The sequence below is a fragment of the Dipodomys spectabilis genome, unplaced genomic scaffold (genome assembly GCF_019054845.1).
Source record: "Dipodomys spectabilis isolate Male_0828 unplaced genomic scaffold, ASM1905484v1 ptg000019l, whole genome shotgun sequence".
NCBI lineage: Eukaryota > Metazoa > Chordata > Mammalia > Rodentia > Heteromyidae > Dipodomys > Dipodomys spectabilis.
This window is the reverse complement of record NW_024870696.1, coordinates 24,828,969-24,840,114: the sequence shown is the minus strand read 5'-3', so window position 1 is coordinate 24,840,114 and position 11,146 is coordinate 24,828,969.

Sequence of the window (11,146 nt, the reverse complement as noted above, 5' to 3'; positions counted from 1 at the left end):
CTATAAAATGTATTCATGAAATGATTGTAGTTCATGTATGTACATTTTTATATACCCATATTTACAAAAGTACACATCTACATAGATGTGCATAACAAAGCTTGGGCCTTTATGTAGTTCTTTCATTAATTCTGGTGGATATAATGGCAAAGAAAAAATTATATTTAATTAGTTTTAAATGTTGGTAATAAAATAAAATGTCCTACTGCTGTGCTGCAATCACTATTTCTCCCCAGATTACAAGAAGTATCAATCAAACTAATGGTAGATTTCAAAAGTGTTAGAATCAGAAAAACATAATAAATTATTGACCCTTTTATGTAATCTTTTATGATAGCAAGGTTATTAAGTTAAAACTTGTTTGAAATTTACCATTCAGTGACATTTTTGTAAAGGGAAACTTTAAAATAAAACTCCTGGCTGAATTCAGTTCTGAAAGTTGGTAAGTCAGTTGCTTTTCTTGGAAAAATATAACAATGAACACAGATTAAAGTGCAGGAAATTAAAGCAAGTGTCTGGCTTCCAAAATTTGATTGCTTAACTCAAGTAACATCAAATTAAAATGAAATGATCTTTGAAAAACAGAAAGGGCAAGTACTAAGAAGATGCATTGCTGTTTAAAAACCATCATCAAGTATTCCTTTGGTAGCAACCCAGACAAAATAACATCCATTTGTTTTGTATGGCATTTTGTAAAAACAGCCTGGCTGTGTGAACAAAATCATTAAGAACTGTCTTTTGCTTGCCCTGGTATGCTCTACATTGCTAAACCTCATTTTCTGAACATTGTGTAAGCCATTAAAACATTTCCCTTAGATAATCATACATAAAATCATGTGGTACTAGAGCTCAGTATGCGATCACTAATTACAGCTCTGAAGAGCTGAAAACCTTCCAGACTACACAAGGGCCACTAAATAGTCCTGCAAACAAAGCAACAAACTTTGGTCGTTAGGTAAGATGTGACGGAAAGTACTGCCAGTCTACTTCACACAAAAGCCAAAATCGGTGTAGAAGTTCAATCTTTCCTCCATGTCGTAATGCTGATATAATTTCTATGAGCAGAGTACTTTGCAAACTGATTGTTTGAGACATCTGCAATTCAGAATTCTAAATCCCCAAGTGTTCCATCTTCAAATCTTCCTGACTCTTTTGCCTCCCTTCTATACAAGTTTTGTTTTTTTTTTCCCCTAGGATAAAGACTCCATCCCAATGGAGGTCTTCAACTTAATCATAGCTGGGAAATCTCCTGTCCTGAATGAGCTTCTGCATGCACAGGTTCCAGTGATTGACTGTGCCCTATTTGATGGATTTTCTTCTGTATATCACAGATAACTACGCATATTTCATTTTCCCAAGCCTGTGTACCTGAAGTTGAATCATTCAGATTCCACAGGGATAATGTGATCTGGTGGAAAGAATATTGGGTTTTGGGAGTCCATCTCCGAACCATCATACCCCAGAGCTTTTATATGATAGTTGCAGAATCTGTGAGAAATTATTTACTCTCTCTAACTTGTTATTTCATAAGCAAAATGGAAATAAAATGTGAAATTCTTATGATAACTGAAGATATCATGACTCACGTAAGGTTAAGGGGTCAGTTGCTGCTGATACTAGGATGCAGATTAGTTCAAAGCAATCATGCGTTCATTTAAAATGCATGAATGGACATTCTGCAGCTGCTTGACCCTTGGTCCTGGCGTGAGCTGCAGTTTCGGTAAAATCTTGTGACTGCTCATAGTCAGGTATGGGATGTATCAGGGATACATAAATACTGACCGGGGTCTACAGCCTACAAAGCAAAGGCTTTCAAAAGACATGTTGCAGAGAAAACAAGAATATTGTACTCAGTTCTACTACAAAGGGGAAAATGAAAATTGGTCTCAAAGATCCCAGTGTCTAGCTGCTTTGCTCCTATTATAATATCACAATGTCAAGAAAAACATGTCTATAAACCCTAAAAGCTATGTATGGATCAGTAGAAACATGTATGTTTTACTTTGTTATTTTCTTAAATGTAGTAGTTTACAAGTTTCCTCCCTGAAGACACAGAGTCAGGAAAGCTGAGGCAGCACTTGCTGGCTGGGAATCATTCTGTGTGCTGGGTGGCAGGCAGCTACACTAATAGCTCCATTTGTGTAGAGAGCAATTTATCTCTGGACCCTACTTCATGTCCACTATACCACAGCAAGCGTTCACATTAGCTTTTTGAACACTGAAACGTGAGGCTAAATTTAGAATTTGCAAATATCTCTTTTTTAAAAACATGTTTTATTGCTTTCATGAATGTAAGAGAAAACCCAGATGCAAAAATCAAAATAACATTTATACTTGCACAAAAGAAAACTTAAAGCTGCCAGATGCCAGTGGTTCACGCCTGTAATCCTAGCTGCACAGGAAGGTGAGATCTGGAGGATCTCTGTCTAGCCCAGAGAAGTCTGTGAAGAGTCTTTCTCCAGTTAACCAAAAGAAGCCAGGCTGGAGGTGTGGTTCAAGTGGGAGAGTGCTACCTGCCAGTCAGAGGAGCGTGCAGCCACAGTAGAAACGCCTATACACTAGAAAGAAGAGGACAGTGCTGACAGCCTGAGCAAAAAGCAAACTTTACATTTATCAATATTAATGAAATTCTCCAGCAAAAATGTATCTCTTTTACTGAAATATTCTCCTATTTTTTATTTTTCTTTTTAGTGTTGTGATAAGGCAGGAAATAGAATTGAGGGCTCAAAGAAAAGGAGAAAGCAAAGACATAGGAATTTGTAGTGAGATCTATATTCTAGAATAAAGGAAATGTATATAAATCTGTACTTATACCACTACTTCAAAATAGAATAGACGTAAGAAAGAGAGCCTTATGTTTTCTATAATAATTGCCAGGTGCCGTTAATCCTAGCTACTGAGGAGGCTGAGGTTTGAGGATCGCAGTTCGAAGCCAGCCAGGGAGGAAACTCAATGAGACTCTGATCTCCAATAAAAACTTTAAAAATACTTTAAAAAGCCGGAAGTGGCATGGTGGATCAAATGGTAGAGTACTTGTCTTGAGCAAAAGAAGCTCAAGGACACTGCCCGAGCCCAGAGGTCAAGCCTCAAGACTGGCAGATTTGTTTGAAAAGCACAGCGGATTTGAGTGTTGGATGCACTCTGTCATCTCCCCAGTAATATAAACAGGTCCCACGGGCAGTCTTGAAGGAAATCTGAGGTGGCTGAGCAGGAGTCTTCATTAGCAACAAAAGCAAATCAATGCCTTACATTTCTCTTCCCTTAGCCTTAAACTTCTGTCATTTTCTCAAGTTAAATGTTAAAATTTCTTCTCTAAATCTGAAGCTGACACACTGAAATCCTTTGTCAGGGTGCTATGTGAACATCTGCTCTTTACATATTGACTCTTAACCTCTTCCAAGTCATGTAATAGTGTTCGCAAAGCTTACATCGCCGGTCAAGAATCTGATTAAAATATAAAACATACTGATTTTGTGTTTGCAAATGAGTGATAACTTAGTATGGAAGATAGAGTGAGAGTTCAAATAGACCTCAAAAAGATTAAAAACTCAAATTATAATTTAAGATGATCTACATGCTGGCTTTCAGAATTAAATTCACAAGTTGGAATAAATTTGATATACTAGTATGAGAAAGCCTGAGGAATTTCCACTTATGAAGATCTGATAGTGTCACTGAATTTCCATATGTATCTAGAGGGTGGATGTTATATGTGTCATATAAGACATCAATGCTTTATAGTTCTCAAAGTAGAACAAAAGATCTCACTATATTAGACATTACAATCAGTGACATTTAAGGTAATGAGTATGATAATTACCATGATTATCCATAACCCAAATATTCAAATATCAAATATCATATTGTACATCATAAATACATGCATGTCATGTATCAATACAATGTTTAAAGAGAAAGAGGACATCTATATTTAAAATTTTGTCTCTGAAGGGTGCTTGGTTTGTGAATTCATACCTCTTGATTTTGATGTCTTCATTTATCATATAAAGAGTTGTTTTAATAATTTAATTATTTTAAATAAATTAACCAAGAATTATTTTAATTATTAAGAGTTCATATAATTTCAATTTCCATTATTAAAAAGAAATTCATATAACACACTCTAAATAAGACTGGTGAGTATCACAACAGATCAGCTATTGGCATTTTACTACTCAAACCACATGGGTATCTTTCATAAAGCAAACAGAGCAGATATTGTTCTAGCAACAGCAGTTTTGTTCCAATGAAAGCAAGAAGTGTCAGGAGTCAGTTTACCACCTTATTTAATAAAGCTTCTGTGTTCTTGCTTTTCATGTCTTTAAGGAATAGATGTGATTAGTGTGTTTGTTCTGAAGGATCTTAATGTGTCACATTTGCTCTCTGAATGGATTACTTGCCTCACAAGCTCTGTTGATATTTCTACTCATGTTTATGTTTACAGCAATTTTTTCTAGTGCAAGTGGTATACTGTAGTCAGCAACTTTTGAGAACATAAATATTAAGACGTAGAAAGAATTCTTGATGAAACAAGTCGTATTTGAAAATTGATGTTAGTAGTGATAATCAAGGTCTACTTTTCCCACATACACACAAATGTGATAGCTCTTTCAATTGCAATTTTAAAGACAGAAAACATCCCAGACTAGAAAATCATATATGCAAGCAGCCAATAAAGCTCAAGTTTGCTGCACATTTTGCCAGTGAAACTTGAATAGACAATGTTCAACTCCAGTGTTATGTTCTAGGCCTACCAACAGCTATTGCAGGAAGACAGATTGTAGGCATGTTCTCCTTCTGAGAGTAGGAGACGGGAGCTGTGGTGTTTGGTTCTGAGAGTTTGATGCTCTCAAATCATCCATGCGAGAGTAGTGGGGATGTAAGAGGAAAAGCCTCCCAACTTTGTAACTGTACCCTTTGATCTGAGTGGATCTCTGCTGTAGTGTCTGTACGATCATCCTTGGACTCTCAAAAGATTGGATTCACAGATATTAATCTTGTATGGAAGGCAAACTGTCCCTTCAAACAGGCAATGTCTTCTTGTTATCTTAAAACAAACAGCCCAAACCTCAGGACTCCACCTTTGTTCCTGTCTGTTGTACTAATAAAAATGTATAACTTCTCCAGAATTCCTCCAGAGACAAAGATGGAGCTGATGGTCAATTCAAGCCATACCTGAGACCTGGGACTGTTTTAACTCTACGTAACTTCTACACTGCATTCCACTAATTCTCCCTAGTCAGCCAAAACCCAGTGTCTGTACTTTAAAGACCACTGAGGATGACCCTAAGTACTGTCCTCTGATGGCATGTCAGCCAGGTAATAAGTCTTCCTTTGTCCAGCACCATGCCTTTTATTTAGGGCAAGTGGCTGGATCTAACTGGGAACGGTGGACCTTGGGCCTGGGGTCTAAAACCTGGTTTCAGGAATAGGATGGGTGCTGGCTAGAAAGGACTTGAGCCCGTTTTCACTTATTTCAAAAAAATAATTGAGTGTATTCATACCCTGGGTGTTGCATAGTATCCCATATGTTAATGTGGTACACTAAGATAAAAACACTCCTATGAAAACAGCCCGTGAAACACAGATAGTCAAGCAGTACTGCACGAAGGAAATTATCTTATTTTAAGAGGAAAAGACTAGGATCCATCTTAAAGTGCCATTTTAACGAGACAAACAGTTTGGCATCTAATACTATCCAGGGCATAAAACAGACTATATGAAAACCTAGACGCAATCTCAAGAGTGGCTCAGAATCATAAGATTAATTAAGATTGTTTTCTCTCGTAGTATTGAAAACATTTTCTTATATATTCTACACTATATATATATATACTATATACGTGTGTGTGTGTGTGTGTGTGTGTGTGTGTGTGTGTGTGCTTGTAAAGTCCACATTAGGAAAGTCTGACAGCCACAATGACTTTTGGTTGCAGAAACAGTGAGGTGATGAATTATCTTTCCCTCCAGGTTATTTTTTTCCAAATATGTTGAGAACAGAAGCTGAATCGAGGTGATTATTTCGGTGTCATGGGTGTTTATTGCGGTGGTGCTGCATGGGCAACTTCTAAATGTATAAAAGAAAAGGGAACAGTCCTGGCTAAAGATATTCACTTCGTATGGAAATGGATGCACTCAGGACTAAACAGCAACAACTAAGTTTTCCTTCTCACATAAAAGAGACAGGAAATGAATACCAGAAACACATTCATTCAATCATCTTTTTTAGTATTTTAACTGCAATTCTTCACACACCCCAAACCGCAAATCACTTAGAGCATACTTTTCAATATTATCTAAAAATTCTTCTCATTAATAAAACTGGGAAGCCATCTGTACATAATGTGCAAGAAAAATTGAAATGGCAGAGCCATTTTGTTAGTGATTGAATTTTCAGAAATCTTAAATGGGCCTTGAAGCCTCCGGGTCTTTTCCTCGATGCATTCTCGTTCCCATAACTCATTTCTTTTCATAGTTCCAACATATTAAATGTTGTGGATGTAAACTAGATTACACATTTTCTAACTGCACAGAATAATGGCTCTCTAGCTAGGAAAATAGAGCTTTTTAATAGATACAATGCTACATGAGGCGTGTTTGTCAAAATGTAATGACAAAAGTAGAAATCACTGAAAAGAGGCTGATCTCTGGGGAATTTATCGAAGTGGAATTGTCATACTGTAGCTGTAAACAGGCTAGGGGAGGCAATGATATTCAGAGTGTCTGAGAACTGATTAAAAATCATTCGTTTTCTGGAAAGTCAAAAAATAAAAAGGGGGAATGAATTTTACTAACAGTACAGAGTAGACAATTACTTTTGTTCTCAATGAAACCTTATCGTAGCTCCTACCTCTAATCCTACTAAAGTGTCTGCAATTGTTAAATGGGAATTCATTTGCAAGATTGAGAGAAGCCACATTTGAGAAGTGGACTTGGGAGAGACTATATTAGAAAGCCAGTGACTGTGGGTGGACTCTTTCCCAAGACCTGTAGCCGCCCTGAATGTAGTTAGCACACAGCTCATAAAGGCAAAACCCAAATGTTTGGAGTGGGTGCCAAACCTAACAAAAGTGTTATACATAAGCAAAGCAAACCATTTAGGGGAATGATCAGGGGTGAACAAACCAACCATCCAGTGGAACAGCAGGGGCCAGAGTTTTCTGCAGCATAATTGTCCTGGGGCTAAACAAACATGCTGTGTCTGCAGTTCAAAGAATGGCCTATTTTACCTCTCAGGCTTTTCAGACACCAGGAGGGCAGTGAGGACAAGATGTTGTTATTTAGACCCAGTTCTCTTCTTCCAAGATTTGGAGGATCACAGTTTGAAGCAAGCCTAAGAAGGAAAGAGTGTGAAACCCCCATCTCCAGTTAACCAGCAAAATGCTGGGTTAAAGGCAAAGATCAAGTGATTGAACACCAAATATAAGCAGGCAAGGCAAGCAAATCTAAAGTCCTGAGTTCAGATCTTAATCCAAAACAACATTTTGGATTAAGAACATCTAGAAATGTGTAACTAAAACAGTGCCAGTGACTCCAACTACTCAGAAGACTGAGATCTGAGAATCATAGTTCAAAGCCAACTCCTGAAGGAAAGTCCATGAGATACTTATCTCCATTAACCAAAAATTAAAAAAAAGAAAGCCAGAAGTGGAGCTGTGACTCAACTGGGAAGGTTCTGGTCTTGAACACAAAAGCTCAAGGACAGCATCTAGGCACCCAAGTAAAGCCCCAGGACAATTTTAAAAAAAAAAGAAAAGGAAAGAAATAGACAATGTTCTGGGTAAGCAATATTATTATATCAAAAATGTTCTTTATTTACTCATTTATTTTGTGGTACTGGGGTTTGGCTTGGTTTGTGGCTCAGGGGGTAGAGCACCAGCCCACCAGCCTCCAGCCTTGATTCCTGCTGTGAAGTTTAGACAAAGAGTCTTGCCAACTTGGTTTTGGCTCTCAGCATCCTTTGTGCTAGGGTGGTGATTGTGAGTCACCAGGACCTGAGTATGAAAAGTCTTTTCTAATCTGCATGTGTGTATTTGCATAGACAACATACCGCAGAGGAGAACATGTACTTGAATGGACCTTTCATGATGAGCTCCGCTCTGCACATTCTGATTCTTGGACAGAAAACTCAGGAAGCGCACACGCGGGGGACATGAACTACGGGGAGAAAAGGGCTCACAGACCTTGTGGCAGCGCGGGTGAGCACGGGGCCCGGTGGCACCCTGGCTTCTGTTTGTGTGTGTTACAGCTCAGAATGTAACCAGGCACCAGAGAGGTTGCCAGCGGCTGACACATGGACCGAATTCAGTCATTTTCAACTTTTGTTTCATCTTCATGGACTTTGTTGAACTTTCTTTGAGCCCAGTGGTTTCTGTGAGGTAACAGTAAGTTCCTCCCTACTCCAGGTCCTGTAATAGAGTTAACAGGGAAAGAGTGTACGCTAGGCATCTTCCCACATGAAATGTCTGCCACTATTCCCCTGCCTCCCATTAGTGCTCAGTGGCTTCCTCTTCACCCACGTCTGTCACGCCTGTCCTCCTCCATTCGCAGGAACTCATAATTACTAACTGTTCTCTACCGCAGGAGACTACAGAAAACCATACATCTTGTTCTTGTCTACCATAAATGCTAGCAAATGGCAGACGAGGCAGCAATGCTCTGGTCAGATTTTACTCATCTTTCTCTCAAACAGACCTGTTTTCTAATTGAAACCAATCTCGACCTGATTAGGTAAAAATGAAAGATTTCATCCATTTATAAATGTTTAACACTGTTTTGTCTAAAGCCCTTTCAGAGATCTCTTCTTGATTTTGTTTCATGGTTTTTACCCCTCTCTCTGGTCAAAGCCTTCTCTAGCCCTACGGAGTCCGTTATACTAACTACTCAATTAAACCCTCCTGGGTCACACAGCTCTGGACGCTTCGTAATATTTATCTTTGCCTCATCATAGAAATGAAAAATACCTGTTGCAGAGAAAAATAACACTTCAATTATGCTATCATTATTATCATTTTCTTACAACCTGAAAGGCTAAGCCAACTCTACTATCTGTAAATGTTTTCGGTATGTCTCCTATTGCTTTAGATCATCACCATGGACAATATTGCTGGTGACAGCTTCCTGCTTATGCAGGAAGTTCCAAGGTAAGTCTGAAATGGCACCATGGAATCAGGCCCTTATCTGCAGATTCTTCTGGGAGTCATAATTAACTGTTGACTTGCATCTGTCTCTTGCATGGTAGTGTGTACCCGAACAGGTCTGGGTGTTGACAGTCCCCTCTTGGGAGTTCCTTGCACACCAGATCTAAACGTTTGGGGTAGTTGTGTTAAGGACTCTTTGGTTCCAGTCATAGTTTGTCTCATATACACATGCTCTACCCAGTAGTTACCCACAGAGGAGAATGTCCAGAGAGCCCAGCTACTGAAGAGATAATGGCTTCTACACAGTGTGTTTGCTGGCTTTCCCATGCTCTCTCCGTCCCCACGTTAACTTTGCTTTCTTGTTTATTGTATACCTAATCATAAAAGCTGTCTCAAGGTTAGGAGCAATTCTTTTCAAAAACAAAAACTAAAAACTAGAAAGTAAGAAAGAAGATCCTAGGGACCTTTGGAAACAGAGACAAGCAGAAGGTGGTTTTACCTCACATCAGACTATAAATGGTTGTCTCAGTTCAAGTGCTTAAGCCACAATTTCCATCAGCCTAGCTGCTAACCAAGTCATAGGCAGATAAGCACCTTAGACAAGCAAATAACGATGAATAATTGTCATGAATATGGATTTGGAAGCATTTTAAAGCAGTGATGATATAAGATTTAGTGTCATGCTGATCACCACCAAGGCTAGTGATGAACTCCAAGCTGTGGAAATTTCTACATCTGAGCAGAGTAAAAATAAATTGATGTTCCCATGATCATTTCCAGGGACAGTGATGCTACTGTAAATATAAATCAACTGAGCAAATAAGGTATCTTTGTTCAACATTGATCTTGTCACTTTAAAGATACTTTTAAAGTTAGAAAAAAATGTAGGCTAGATGCTGGTGGCTCACACTTCTAATCCTAGCTACTCAGGAGGTTGAGGTCTGAGGATCATCATTCAAAGCCAGCCCAAGCAGGAAAGTCTGCTAGACTCTTATCTCTAATTAATTACTAGAAAACCAGAAGTGGAGCTGTGGCCCAAAGTGGTAGACCAGTAGCCTTGAGCAAAATAACTGAGGGCAGCACCCAGGCTCTAAGTTCAAGCCCCACCTCCCCTACCAGTAGCTCACACCTGTAACCCAACTACTCAGGAGACAGATCTGAGGATTCAAAGCAAACAGGAAAGTGTGTGAGACTCTTATCACCAACTAACCACCAAAAAGCTAAAAAGGAAGCTGTGGAGGTAAAGTACTAACCTTGAGCACAAAAAATAAAAATAAAAATGAAGGGGTAGTACCCAGGCCCTGAGTTAAAGACCAATAAGTGTGTACGTATGTGTATGTGTTACTATGTAAGCCATTATATGTATGACTATACATGTAATGTGTAACTTAAAAGATTGAATAGCATCTTTTCAAACTGGTCTCTAGGTAAAATCCTGGAAGTCTTGTGAGGACTTTTGATTAGTTTTTTCTCCAATCAGAGAGTTAAACTTTTTGGGACCTTATGCTAATTATTCTTTGTTATTGGTTTTAATTTATCACATATGTATGGCCTAAATAATGGCTATTCATATTTTTTTCTCTGTATCAAGTAATGCTTGACTTTTTTCTTCAAGTATTATATCTTTATGTAATGTGCTTATTAGGTTACGTAATGTCTTCTGATTTCCATGCAAATTGTTTATCCATTACTATTCTCATGGAAAATGGGGTTATTTCTAGCTTTGGGCTACAAGATGTGAGTGCTCTGAGTGTTATTATAAAAACCTGTCTCACATCCAGAAGTTTCCTGGGCTGTGGGTTGTTAAGTCATAGTGTGTACTTTTTCATCTTTACAAGATAAGGCCAAATTGATGTCCAATATAGCATTTGCAATTTGTATTCTGCTGCAACATATACTGGTCTAATATGTCTAAAAACCCAACTGGAGAATGGGAACTTCGTTAGCAACGTAATACAGTTTTATTTTTAAAATCATGCAATTCAGACTCAGATATAATTCATACC